Here is a 13,333-nt window from a genome sequence, read left to right as displayed (position 1 = left end):
ACTTGTTAATTATTATAATTGTTCTTATTTGTATGCCCATCAGTCAGTGTACAGTCCAGAACTGTATAATTTAAACAGATTATTTTAAAAGGATAATAGTCTATCAAAGAGTGGCTATGGAAGCAAATTGTGTAATGTTGTAGTTATCAGAGTGAATAACACTGTACTCATGATCTATATACAAATAGTAGATTAACTTGCTTGATATAAAATTGAGTTAATAATTCCCCAAATTCTCTTAATTATTCTTCCTGATATCCATACTTTTCATTAACAAACATATCCATCATTATAAAATATTATTACCTTAGCAGCGATTTGGGTCTAGTTTCAACTATGTGTGATAAATTTGAGTTTTGAGTGATTTTTTGGTTACTAGTCTAGTTTTAACAACCCATATTCACAAGAGAATATTTTTGGTCATCACATTTGTTTTCTACTGCTATATAACAAATTATCATAAGCTATTTAGCTTAAAATGCTTTTATTATCTCACAATTTCCACGGGTCAGAAGTCGAACAACTGGATTCGTTTAATCCTGTGCTCGGGAGTTAAACAGGGTTGAAATCAAGGCATTGGTTAAGCTGCCTTCCTTTACGGAACTCGGAGTCCTAGTTAGGGCTTATGTAGTTTTGGACAGATTTCAGTCTTTGTGCTTTTAGCACTGAGTTCCTTGTTCTATTTCTAGCTATTAGCCAAGGACTACTGTCAGGTCCTAGAAGCCACCTACAGCTTCTTGTTACATGTCCTCACTGCAACTCAATCCATCTTCTTAACCAGAAATATAATTGAATTTCCTTCATGCTCTAGATCACTTCCTTTTTAAGCTGCCACATGATTTATTCAGGTCCACCCATAAAATTCCCTTTCTACTAACTCAAAATCAGCTGATTTGGGAGATGAATTGCATCAGCAAAATCTTTTCACTTTCATTATTTAATGTAACTTAATAACAGTTGTGAAATCCATCATGCATAGACCAGACACATTCAAGAAGAGGTATTTATAAAATGCATGTACCCCATAGGACAGGAATTTTGGAGTCCATCTTAGAAAATTCTGCATATTATAGTCAGGTAGTAGATAATAACATTGTTACACCCTGAAAAAATGCCAAGTTATTGTATAACAGTTCAGTGTATGTAAAAATAAATGACTGTTGATTACCTAAGGGAATTTTTTTAGCATAGACACAACCTAATACCAATTTTTATTGTTATGTAAATAATCCCATTGTGTTTTTCTAATAATTTTAATTACATGGCATCAGTTCAATACAACTTTTGAGAAATGTCATGTAAATGTGTATAATTATCAGAGAGAAAAAATTACAAAAAATCACAATTACAAAGTCAAATTTAAAAGCTGTTTTTCTTTTAAAGTGAAATATTCGTAAATTTGAATCTCTACTTTGGTTTTCCAGACTCCAACAATTAGAAAACTGTATGGTTTTAGGACAAATAAATAATGAAAATTACTACAAGAAATATCTTAGGAGTCCCTTTTATACATAACCTGACATTTACATTATCAAATAAATTACATTAAGCATTTCTCCAAACACTTTTTCCAAGAAAGTCTTGTGTATTCTTTGGTTTTTAATTCTTCTATCTAAATTTTCTTTCAATTGATTATTATGAAAATAATGGGAAATGGATATATCTAAATTAACAGTGACCAAAGATAGTTTAATAAAGTACTTATTCCAAAGTTATTCATATTCATATTTAAACAGAAATGGACTTTTAGAAAAATAAGTGGACAGACATGACTGTGAAATGCAGCAGTTCTGAGGATCTAGAATCGTTACACCAGATAGGTTTCTCGTTATACCTATTTGACATTCAGAAGAATTTCTCTTCAAGTATTACCTCTGCCCATCATAACCAGGTCTCAGTATATATTATTAATATTCTTGTACAATTATTTGTATTTATCCTCCTACTGCTTTTCTTCCTTTCCATATATCACTGGCCAACCATTTAAGCTGTCATTCTGTTTCTTAACTTCTCTCGGACACCATTGGAGCTGAAAAATGTTGCTGCCCACTTTGTATATTTCCCCTCTTCAAAGTTCCTTATTAGTCACTGCTTACTCTTCTCTCTTCTTTTCAGGTTATATATGAAGAATAAGTTTAGCTGGTAACATAAATTTTTCAGTTAATTAGAAATACAAATTTATTAAATGGAGTTTTTGCTTATCATCCATTCCTTTTTATTGACTTTTTTCTCTCCTTATCATCGGATGAAAATTTTATGAGGAGGTTTACACACTGTACATTTATTTTTATGCTTAGTGATTATTTGGGGATGTGATATTCATTAACATAAGAATAATATCTATTAATAATATAGCCACAGAATATTTTCATAATTTGAAATGTATGTTTAAATGAGAAGTAAAAGGTGAATGACATGCATCAAAAATACATTTTCTATATTCTCAAGTTTGTTTTTCTTTCAGTAGATTTATATTTCTTAGTTTATATAATATTTTGCTTTATTTTGTACCTTCTTCCTTAATGAGTGACTTCCTTTGTTTTGTTTTTCCTTTTTAATATTATCTACTCCTTTTTCTTTTACGTAATAACCTTCTCTGTCCCCCACCGTAGTTATATCCTTATAACACAGGAATTAATATTAGTAAAATGAAGTGTCAAGGGACTAAATATTTGCCACTATTATATTTGGACAAGGATGTGAAGAACATGACCAATTGACATGATCTATCATGGAGATATGACTTCAATAAATATATCTACCTTTTTCATTACTATTGATCCCTCTTGTAGTCAAAGTAGATGCCATCCATCCTTTTATCATTGTAATCAACTTCTATCTGATCTCCCAGATCTTCATGTTTTCCCTCTACCCATTGTTCCAGAGCTATCTAGAAGAATAAAAAGAGATGTTGTCGCTCTTTAAAACCTTTCAATTCCTTACCATCATACTTAATGATGAAATCTACACTATGTGCCATGGCCTGTTTTGTTCCCAAGTTATCTAACATTGTTTCTCACCAAAATAAAATATTTCCCCATTGATCAGGATGATTCAGAAACACTGGCCTTCCTCTGTTTCAAAATTTGTCCAATTATTTTCCCTTTCTCATGAGTCCATTATGAGTCCATTATTATTATTCTCCCTAAAATTGTCTTCATATATTTGATTGTCTTCCTCCTAAATATTGAAAAAAGGTGAATTCTTTGTAGAAGACTTCTCCTTTAAGTTATATTTCATATTATTCTTTGCAAAAACTTTATTAGTTTTTACTCCCTAACATTTCACACATGTAATGATTTACTTATTTGTTATTTGTGTGCTTATTTTCTGATATCCCATTTCTACTGTAGGCATTATATGGGCAAATAATATGCATGTCTTGCTCACTATACACCCATCAAAATATTTGAAACATATTGAAAGTTGACAAATATATATTGAATGAATTAATGAATGAGTGAATGAGTGAATGAATGAATGAATGAATGAATGAATGAATGAATGAATGAATGAATAAGGTTTACTTGTCGGTACCACTGGACTGGAACATTTTTAAATAGTAACATCTCTAAATGTTCTTTTCTAAAATAGGATTACATCTCTTAAACACTAAGCACTGCCTTCCCACCTAATCTCCCATATGTCTGATGTAATTGTCTTCAAGGAATGGGACCTGTGAAAAACTGTCTTTGCTTCAAAGTGCACTAGTTTGTGGAGGGCCCATACTAGGATGGCTGTGTCCAAATCACCAACTGAAACTGTTGCTATGTACATTTGCCAATTCAAGCAATAATTTGAGATCTGATTTTACTCTTTGCTTTTATTGAGTCAGCAAAGAAATTAAAATGTTTTTAAAAAGGAGTCTTGAAGCAGGCAAATATTTATTGAAAGTGGGTCATCACATCATACCTGTAGTCACTCACATTCTTCATGACAGAGCCTATCTGGACTGTAAATTTCTGTCCTAGGATCAGAGGTGAAACTCTGGGAAGATGGGCAACTGATTTCTGTTCACCACCTTTTCCTTCTCACCCCTACATCCATCACCTAAGCGTTTGTGTTTAAGTATTTTATGTTTCAACTCCTTTCCATTTGCCCCCAGAGGCTTCTGTTACAATTGCTTAATTTCACTGGACACAGTGGGTCGGATAGACTTGCAGTTACAGCAGTCAACCAAGAATTCTTTCTGCAGTGAAGGTGATAGAATTATTGCAGCACAGCTCTGAATTGATCATGTTTCTTGTTAATTTCAGGTCACAGAGGGGTGAATAGTAGCAAACTGCTAATTTTGTAAGCTGCATGATGTAGAATTATTAAATTATGTATTTTTATTATTTTGATGACCTGAATATCTCATATACTGATCATATAGGATACCTTTTTTGGTTTGTATCTAAATGATTTTAATTAGCAACAAATCTCATTTTGAATGTAATACTTCATGATTAAGATTGTAGACTTTTAAATAGTAATGAGGTAATCAGTGAGTAAATTAACAAAAACAGTTTATAGCTTTCTAAGTTTTCTTGATATATAGAATATTAGTTTATAGTTTAGAATATTAGAATATCAGTTAGGTGAAACACTGTATTGTTATTGTTATGATAACAATGAAGGGGATTATCAGCATGCTTAAGTGAAAGAACATCATCCACAATATTTAAAGCATTTGAGGTAAATAATTTTAAGAGTGGAAAAGTGCATCTAGATAAATGACATTGATTGACTTTACTATATTTAGAGATGACAATTGCATAAAAGAAATAATGTTTATCTTTCTGTTTTGCAATAGCTTTTTGTGGTTAGCAAATAGCAAGTGTCTTCTACTCCCAAAGAAACACAATTTTTAGTAAATTTATAATTTTGGACATATATCTTTCAAATTAAGGTAGTAAAAATAGATTCACACATGATAATAAATGTATCATTTATATTTTTCATATTTGAGGTATTTCTTATTTGTTGTCAGTATTGCATGATTAAACCTTGTATAAACCATTGCTATAAAAAGCCCTGCTAATAGAAATTAAACAAAATGGTGGGTAGAATTATTTCAGCAAACATTTACTGTGTGTACAAAACTCAGTATTCATCATGTGTATAAGTCATTGCACTAGGTTCTTTGGGGATTGCAAATACAAATTTAACAGACATCATCACTGCTAGGACCCTATGCTCAAGTGAAGACAAGTTATTGCTGTGGTGGAATAGAAGGCCATACTCAGTAACTCCAAACTATGAATTATCGATTATGAGTTTCAAATATTTCTAATATAGAGTTTCTAAGTCTGGGTTTTCCCCAATACAGAGCTCAAGGCAAAGACTTCTACATAAATAGTGTATTTAGGAATGTGACGCCTGAGAACAGAAGTGAGAGACAGAAGTGAAGCAGGAAAGGAGGAAGAACTATGTAAAGATTTACTGTGAGCTACCCCTGCCAACCACAAAATTCTCACATCCATAATACCACAACTACTGGGGCAATTTGCGTTAATTAATAGTACATGTGAAATTGTTTATTTAAAGCAATTACAACATTTATTTTCATCTAAGAAATAAACAAACAAACAAACAAATACCTTACTAGCTTATATCTGTAGATTTAGAGATTTAAAAGTGAATCTAAATATAGACACAGATATGAATGTGAAATCCATATGTGCAGGTATTATAGACTAAAAAAGATCATCCTTAGTTATAAAATTAAGTCAACAGATATTTATTAAATATCCACTATGTATCTAAATAATCTCAGAATTCTAAAAAGCCAGGGCATGTTTTCTTTCCCTAATATATTGATAGTTATTTACATTTTAATTGGAATTTTATTTATACCATATAAATTATTATTGTAGTAGTCAACATTGTGTCTTTTACACTTAAAATGTTCTTGAATTCACCTTCAATAGACAGATCTCTTTAGGACACATAGAAAAATACCAGTTTTCTTGTATTAAACATTTATCTTTTCAGTGATATCTTTTATGCTACGATTCGTTCCTGACAAGCACAGCTCTTGGGTGAAAAATGTTTGCTTTGCATGTCTCCCTGAAAATATCTCACAGAAGGTTTGGTAGGTTATATACAGTGCACTTAATGGTGTATTTTGTAGTATTCTATGTGGTTTATATATTATAGCATTTCCTATTTTGAAAAAGATTTATCTTTAAAAATCTGATAAAATAATTGTTTAACATCAAAGGTTCAGGGCTAGGTAAATTTAAGTTTGATATGACCTTACAATGTCACATGCATTCTGTGACTTTGATTGAAAGAATAAATGATAACTTTTCCCAGTTTAAAAATTAGTGGAAAATTTCACTGTCTATGTTGTTTACATCAATATAAATATAGAGTCTGTGTATTTAAAAGATGAAAAATAATATGCATATGGGGTAAGAATTATCTTAGTTTTCTTTAAATGAAAAAAATTGCTTATTTAATTTTAAATTGTTTTGATAATCTTCCAAAAATATTTTCTACATATATGATTAGTAAGACTCTTTGGTCATAGTTTGGTAGGTTTTATGATTTCAATATTTGGGAGTTTATCAAAATAGTAAATAATAAGTACTGTTTGTTACGTTACTATCTATGTGCAGTTTGCATGTTTTAAAACTTGTAAAATATGTGACTTTATGCAAAGTACTCCAACTCTAAATATCTCAGTTTTTTTATTTGTAAAATGGTGATTATAATTTTTATGTCAAAATTATGAGAAGTAATATATATATAATTTGTCAGAGTACCCTCTAAGAATTTTTCAGTATAGAACAACTATTACGTTTACTCGTATATACTGGAGACGGCACTTTGCCTTTTACTTTACTTTCATTATCACTACTTAAAACTCAAGTGCTTTTATTTTAGACTGGCAAAGAAAGCCAATAATTTTTTCTTTCAGATTTTGTGTACCATTTCTACTTCCTTTTAAAATTACAGCCTCTCCTAAAAAGCAATGTCAAATTTTAAATGTCTTTTAACGATAAAACGTAATGTCATACTAAATCAGTGGTACTGAATTCTGGATAAGCTTTGTGGGTTGTTGTCCATTTGGTGAAAGGATTCTGGCTTACATATTCCATTCAGATACAATGCTGAATATCCTCTGGACTCCTTGATTTCAGCTATATTTAAATTTCCTTTCTAAGTTTTGGATAGCTCTTATTCTTGTTTGTGTTGAATATGCTCCTTACCCCATGCCTCTTACCTGTAATGGTACCACCAAATAGATTGGCCTTCCTGAATCATTATGATGTCCTTTACAATTTTCATCCCTCAATCCTCCATCTTTTACAAACATACCATCCTACTTCATGAAGCTTTGGAAATATATATATATATATATATATATATATATATATATACCCACTTAAAGTTTATTGGGGTGACAATTGTTAGTAAAGTTACATAGATTTCAGGTGGACAATTCATTATCTATATCTCACGTTATGTGTTCACCACCCAGAGTCAGTTCTCTTTCCATCACCATATATTTAACCCCATTTACCCTCTTCTAGAAGACCCCCCGCTCTTTACCCTCTGCTAACCACTAACCATTAAACTATTGGTTAACCACTAACCACTAACCACTAAACTATTGTCTGTGTCTATGAGTTTTTGTTTCTTCATTTGTTTGTCTTGTTCTTTTGTTGTTTTTCAGTTTTATATACCACATATCAGTGAAATCATATGGTTCTCCACTTTTTCTATCTGACTTATTTCATTTAGCAATAAAATCTCAATAATATACTTTTTATCTTGTTACTCAGTAACACAAATATATGCTAAAGTAGAAATCAGCATTGAAAGAATAATATGTATATATGACTAGGAAAACAGGAAGAAAAAGGAGAAAGAGGTGAAGAGAGGAGACATCATAGCTGGCTAATCAACAGATGGTTCTTATAAAAAGTACCAGCAAATTTGGTCGTTTGGAACATGCTAGAAATGTAAGATTATTACCTTAAGTTTTTGAAAATTCTAAGAATTATAGATAAATGACAAAAAGAAAAGTTAAAAATAAAAGTAGGTTTGCTTTTGAGAAAATCTGTCACTCAGAAGGTCAGTTATTTCATAAAGAAAGTTGTCTTAAAGTTCTATGGTTCAAATAAGAGAAATTCTTCATGATAGTAATAGCATAAAAATGTATAAATATGTATTTATATATGTATAAAAATGCATAAATAATTATGTGAACTTCCAAATGAAAGATCATTTTTCAATGAAGGTGAGCAACTAATAAATAGCCTTATGTTATTTCTTGAGGAAGCTAAGAATGGAAAGACATATCTAGGTGAGAGCAGCCAAATTTCAATTCTATATGATTACTTCAAACCGTAGTCTCTTTATTTAACGTTTATAGGTTCTGCCAAGAAACAAAGTAATTTTCATTTTTATTACTGTACTTAAACATAGAATCTTCAGTAATAAAATCTTGTAAATGTTTAAGAGGACACTCTGTGGTGCAGTGTCAATGCCCTTAATTTTCTATAAATCTTTCTGAAATACTTTTGAAGAACTTGCTAAAGAAAAGTGGTCTTTCCCCTTCTAATATTCCAAGTATTTGATGCTGAAGATTGTTAAATTTCTTCTGTTGGAGTGTTTTCTGTATTTTCAAGCTTTTCATTATGTAATGTGGAAGACTGTATTTCAAAAATTGCGTTAACTGGAATAAAAGATCACTATTACATTCTTTCTTTTTCTTTTTTATCTTTCTTTTTAAAAATTTATTGGGGTGACAATTGTTAGTGAAATTACATAGATTTCAGGTGTACAATTCTGTATTACATCATCTATAAATCCCATTGTGTGTTCACCACCCAGAGTCAGTTCTCCTTCCATCACCATATATTTGATCCCCCTTACATTCTTAAACTCAAACTTGAAAGTACTCTTAAATGTTTGAAGTTTACTGCTAAATAATAACAATCAATTCATGCATTTATCATTATTGATAGCATCTATAGAAATGTTTTACATTTCATTTGACATAAAGTAAAATGTATTTTTAAAGCAAGCCACATCAAATGATAGCTTACATTATTGATGTTGAGTTGATTGCATCAGTTTTTAATGAGTTTTAACTTAAAATCATAAAATAAGATAATTTTGACCTACATAATTTTCTTATATGTATATGTAATTGTCTTTTTTATAATTGTAAAACGTGTTTAAAATATTTACAAATAAGATATCCAACATTGACAGTAGGTTTTATCAAAATAAACTTTCTGCTGAAAATAACAAAAGCTAGAAAATATGAAAAAATACTCTAAATAATCTTAATGAATATAAGACAAAAAAAAAAAAGTCATCATTCTATAGAGAAGGGACGTACAAGGAGATGAGTATTATTTCCTGAAATAGAATTTTCAAATTTCCAGTAAGGAAAATGGAGTCCAAGAAGAAAGATACTGCTTTGGGGTTTCAGTAGTCTCACCTGAATATATAGACAGGTTGAAGTTAAGAGTTAGCAAGCAACTCAGTCTTAAAGAGCTGAAAACCTTTTCAGCCAAAAGTTCTGTGGAGATTTTAATAGTCTTGTCCTGGGGAGCAGAGATTAAAATATGGGGCATACCATGGTAAAGTGATGATGAGTTGTTTGTAGAGCCCACAGGGTTTAAGCTATAATAATAAAGGCTATCCTCTAGGAGTGAAATGTACCTCCGTGGGCTAAGACAAAACCATAAATTATATACAAGATTCAAAGGTATTCTCTTAATTCTAAATAACAGCCAGAGGAAAACTGAAACATTCTGACAGAAGAGGGTATCAACCAATGACTGACTTTTTTATTAATAAATATAAAAACTTTTAATTAAAATTTTCAGACATGCCAAAGAAACAGAAACATACAAACAAAAAATAAGCCCTACCAGGATTAAAATACTAAAATTTAAAGAGGGAAAAAAATGAAGAAAATAATATAGCAATGGATTTATAAATACATCGAGATTTTTTTTTTCCAAGCCATTTATCTATTTATCTGTCCATATTCCTAACTGGATACTTTCTACTTATTTCTGATCCAATTTGAAGCATGAGAGAAAAAAGGTTTTAGAATGCATTTTGAAAACTTGTAATGGGTATATGGAAACTTATTTTTAAAAAGATAGTCTTAACAACAATTTAATTAAAGAAAGCCAAAATAAGTTTTTGTTTAAAGTATATATTGTTGTTGTTTTTTAAATAGATGAAAGACCAAGATCCATAAATTTAAGAAAATGCGTGAACTGAATGTACAATAATTACAGAGTATGAAGCCTCAGAATAACACAGTAAAACTAAATGCTAATTCAGAGGGAAAATCTTGAAGTGGCCAGATGAAAATGACACATTAATTTCAAGGAGCAAAAAAAGGAATAACAGATAACATTTCAACCTAGGGTATGGAAGTAAGTATACAAAGGAATGACAATTTAATATTTGGAGGGAAAAAAGTCAATCTAAAATTCTATACCATGAAATATTATCCTTTGAATATTAAGGTAGATAGTCCTAGAAAAACAAACACTCCTGAGATTATATTAAAGTATTGCATCAGTTTTATTTTTTTACAATTTTGATCATTGTGCTATAACTGCACTACAGTCACATAGGGAATTAATCCTATTTTAGGAAATACATATGGAAATATTAAGTAGTTAGGGTATGATATAAGTAACCTACTCTCAAATGTTCAGGGTAAAAAAAAATATTTGTATAGTATATGTATAATGTACTAAAATATATGTATAGTTTTTAAGGGGGCAGAAAATCTGAAAGGCATATAATGGATGCTATCAGTTTCCTACCAATACCCTCTACCCTACCTTGGAGATCACCAGTAAGAAGTGTAATAAGCATTTATTACACTAAAATCAGGGTGTTGGCAGGATTATGTTCCTTCTGGAGGTTCTTTGGCATCACCCATTTCCTTGCCTTTTCCAGATTCTAGAGACTGCATACGTTTCTTATTTTGTGCCCCCCTTCCATCTTCATAGCCAGCAATGGCTGGTTGACATTCTCATGTCATCTTTAGTTCTGACACTTCTGCCTCTGTTAACCATTTGAGGGCCCTAGTGATAACATTGTGCCCACTGGATAATCTAGGGTAATTTTCTTGTTTTAAGGTTTGCTAACTAATAAACTTATTTCCACCTGTAACCTTAATTCTCCCTTGTTCATTAACCTAAAATAGTCACAGATCCTGGGAAGTGGAGCACAAACAATCCCCGGTATTCCCACAGCAGTACCTCATTCATTTATACAGGCTTTATTATCTTTTATTGATCCATCTCTTACTCTCCCATTTCTTCACAGGCCTTCTTCGGATTGCTTTCCAAATAAACTGCTTGAACTCAAATCCTTATCTCAGGTTCTGCTTTTCTGAAAATCAAAATTGATAAAGTGTTTCACAAAATGGAATACCGTAATATCCAATTAACCTATTAAAATATGCTCAGCATTTTTAGTTATCAAAGTGATATCATTAAAACCACAATGAGATACTATAATATACTGACCAGAATGGATTACAACACATATACGCAGACTCTCACACTCATATAACATGAAAACATGAATAAATTGGAATTCCATTGATGAGAATATATATACAATATCCATTTAGAAAACTTCTGGGTAAGATCTTGTCAATATCTCAGAAATTATAGTCCTTAATATATGTTCTTAGGCAATAAATACTAAAAAAGTAAGAAGTATTGCAGAAGGACCCTTTCTCAGATTGTTCAGAAAAAAATAGTATGTATTTAAAAAAATAAGATTTACAGGCATGTTATAATTGCTGTTGTTAACCCATTCATACCCTCTAACTTACTCTAGAGGATATATGAGTCCATATATTGTAGCAAAATCATATGTTCATAGATTTGTTCATAATATACCAAACTGGAAATAATTGAATTATTTATCAAAATCCAGATTCATATTATTGTCTACTTATACATTACTATATTCTAAAATAATGAGGATTATACAAAAATTGAATACTAACTAGTATTTCTACTTTATTACATTTTCATGTTAGTGTCATATTTATAAATATCCAGACTCAATGTCTGTTAACGTGTCAAACTTAAAGTTTTTTGCATGACATACTGACCACTTGTACTTTCAATTAACCTTAACTTTATCCCTCAGAATAGGGTATCACATTGAGTACCTGTGATAAGACTTGATTGCAAGATCTTGCTTCTCTCAAATCTTTCTTCATGGAAGACTTCACCTACCTTTACTCATTTTTCCTGTAAAACCAGCCCTACAAAAACTTCTCTAGTCTCTAAATCTTCATTAACTTCCCTTTCCTCAAAATTCATGTGGTACTTAAAATCTGAACATCTTAGTTGTGAGACAGTCTTCCCCAATGATTATAGCTCTATTAAACTTTAAATTTGTTTTTGCATTTCTTAGCATGACAAAATAGACAAAATAATTAAACACAACTATTATTTACAGGAAGAAACATAAAAAGTGTATTTCACATTTGTCTATTCAGTGGTTTAGTTATGTGAGCATAAGATGAAAGCCTAAAATTATTTATATCAATGTTGCTAATATTTTTAACAGGTAAATCTCTGTTATTTCTATTGGTATGTCATTTTGTAAGACATTTTCTGGATTTATTGAACTGCACAGCATTTTACATTTAACTTCTAAAGCTTTACTCAAGTTTTTATTTATGAAACATAATTTATTGAATGAATGTACAAAGTATCTGACATTTTGAATCATTTCCTTAAATGTTATACATCCATAAGAAGCATTATAATAATCCTGCAATACGTCTATTAGTTGATTATTCTAACTTTAGATCTATTTTAGTGTTTCTAACTTTTTTCCTTTTTCCTTACCTGATTTAAAGTTATTTTTGGTTCTGGTTTTCCAGCCAATGCTTTTGTCACCATGATGATCAATTTATTTTATATTATCTGTATATTTAGATAGCATAATTGAACTTTTTTTTCTGAGTGTGGCAAAGCTTTAGCAATTTATCTCACAAATATGTATAAATTCTCTTTGAAAAATCATCTGGTTCTTATGAGTATCACTGAGAATTTTTGCAGAGGGATCTGCTCGTTAAACATTGCTAAAGAAAGGTACAGCACATTTGGAAACTATATATTTAATAAAACTGATGAAAGAGTGATACTATTTGACAAGAAACAAAGTGTTGTCATGAAAATATACAAAACAAACAATGAAAGTACAGCAATGAGAAAGTAGTGGTATTACTGGTATATGTAGTACTCACTAAAATACAGATATGGTGCTATCAAAATGAAAATTAGTGAAAAACAGTGTAGTGAGACAAAAAAAATAGCAAGCT

Source organism: Rhinolophus hipposideros (assembly GCF_964194185.1).
Source record: "Rhinolophus hipposideros genome assembly, chromosome: 2".
NCBI lineage: Eukaryota > Metazoa > Chordata > Mammalia > Chiroptera > Rhinolophidae > Rhinolophus > Rhinolophus hipposideros.
This window is presented reverse-complemented; position numbering follows the sequence as displayed.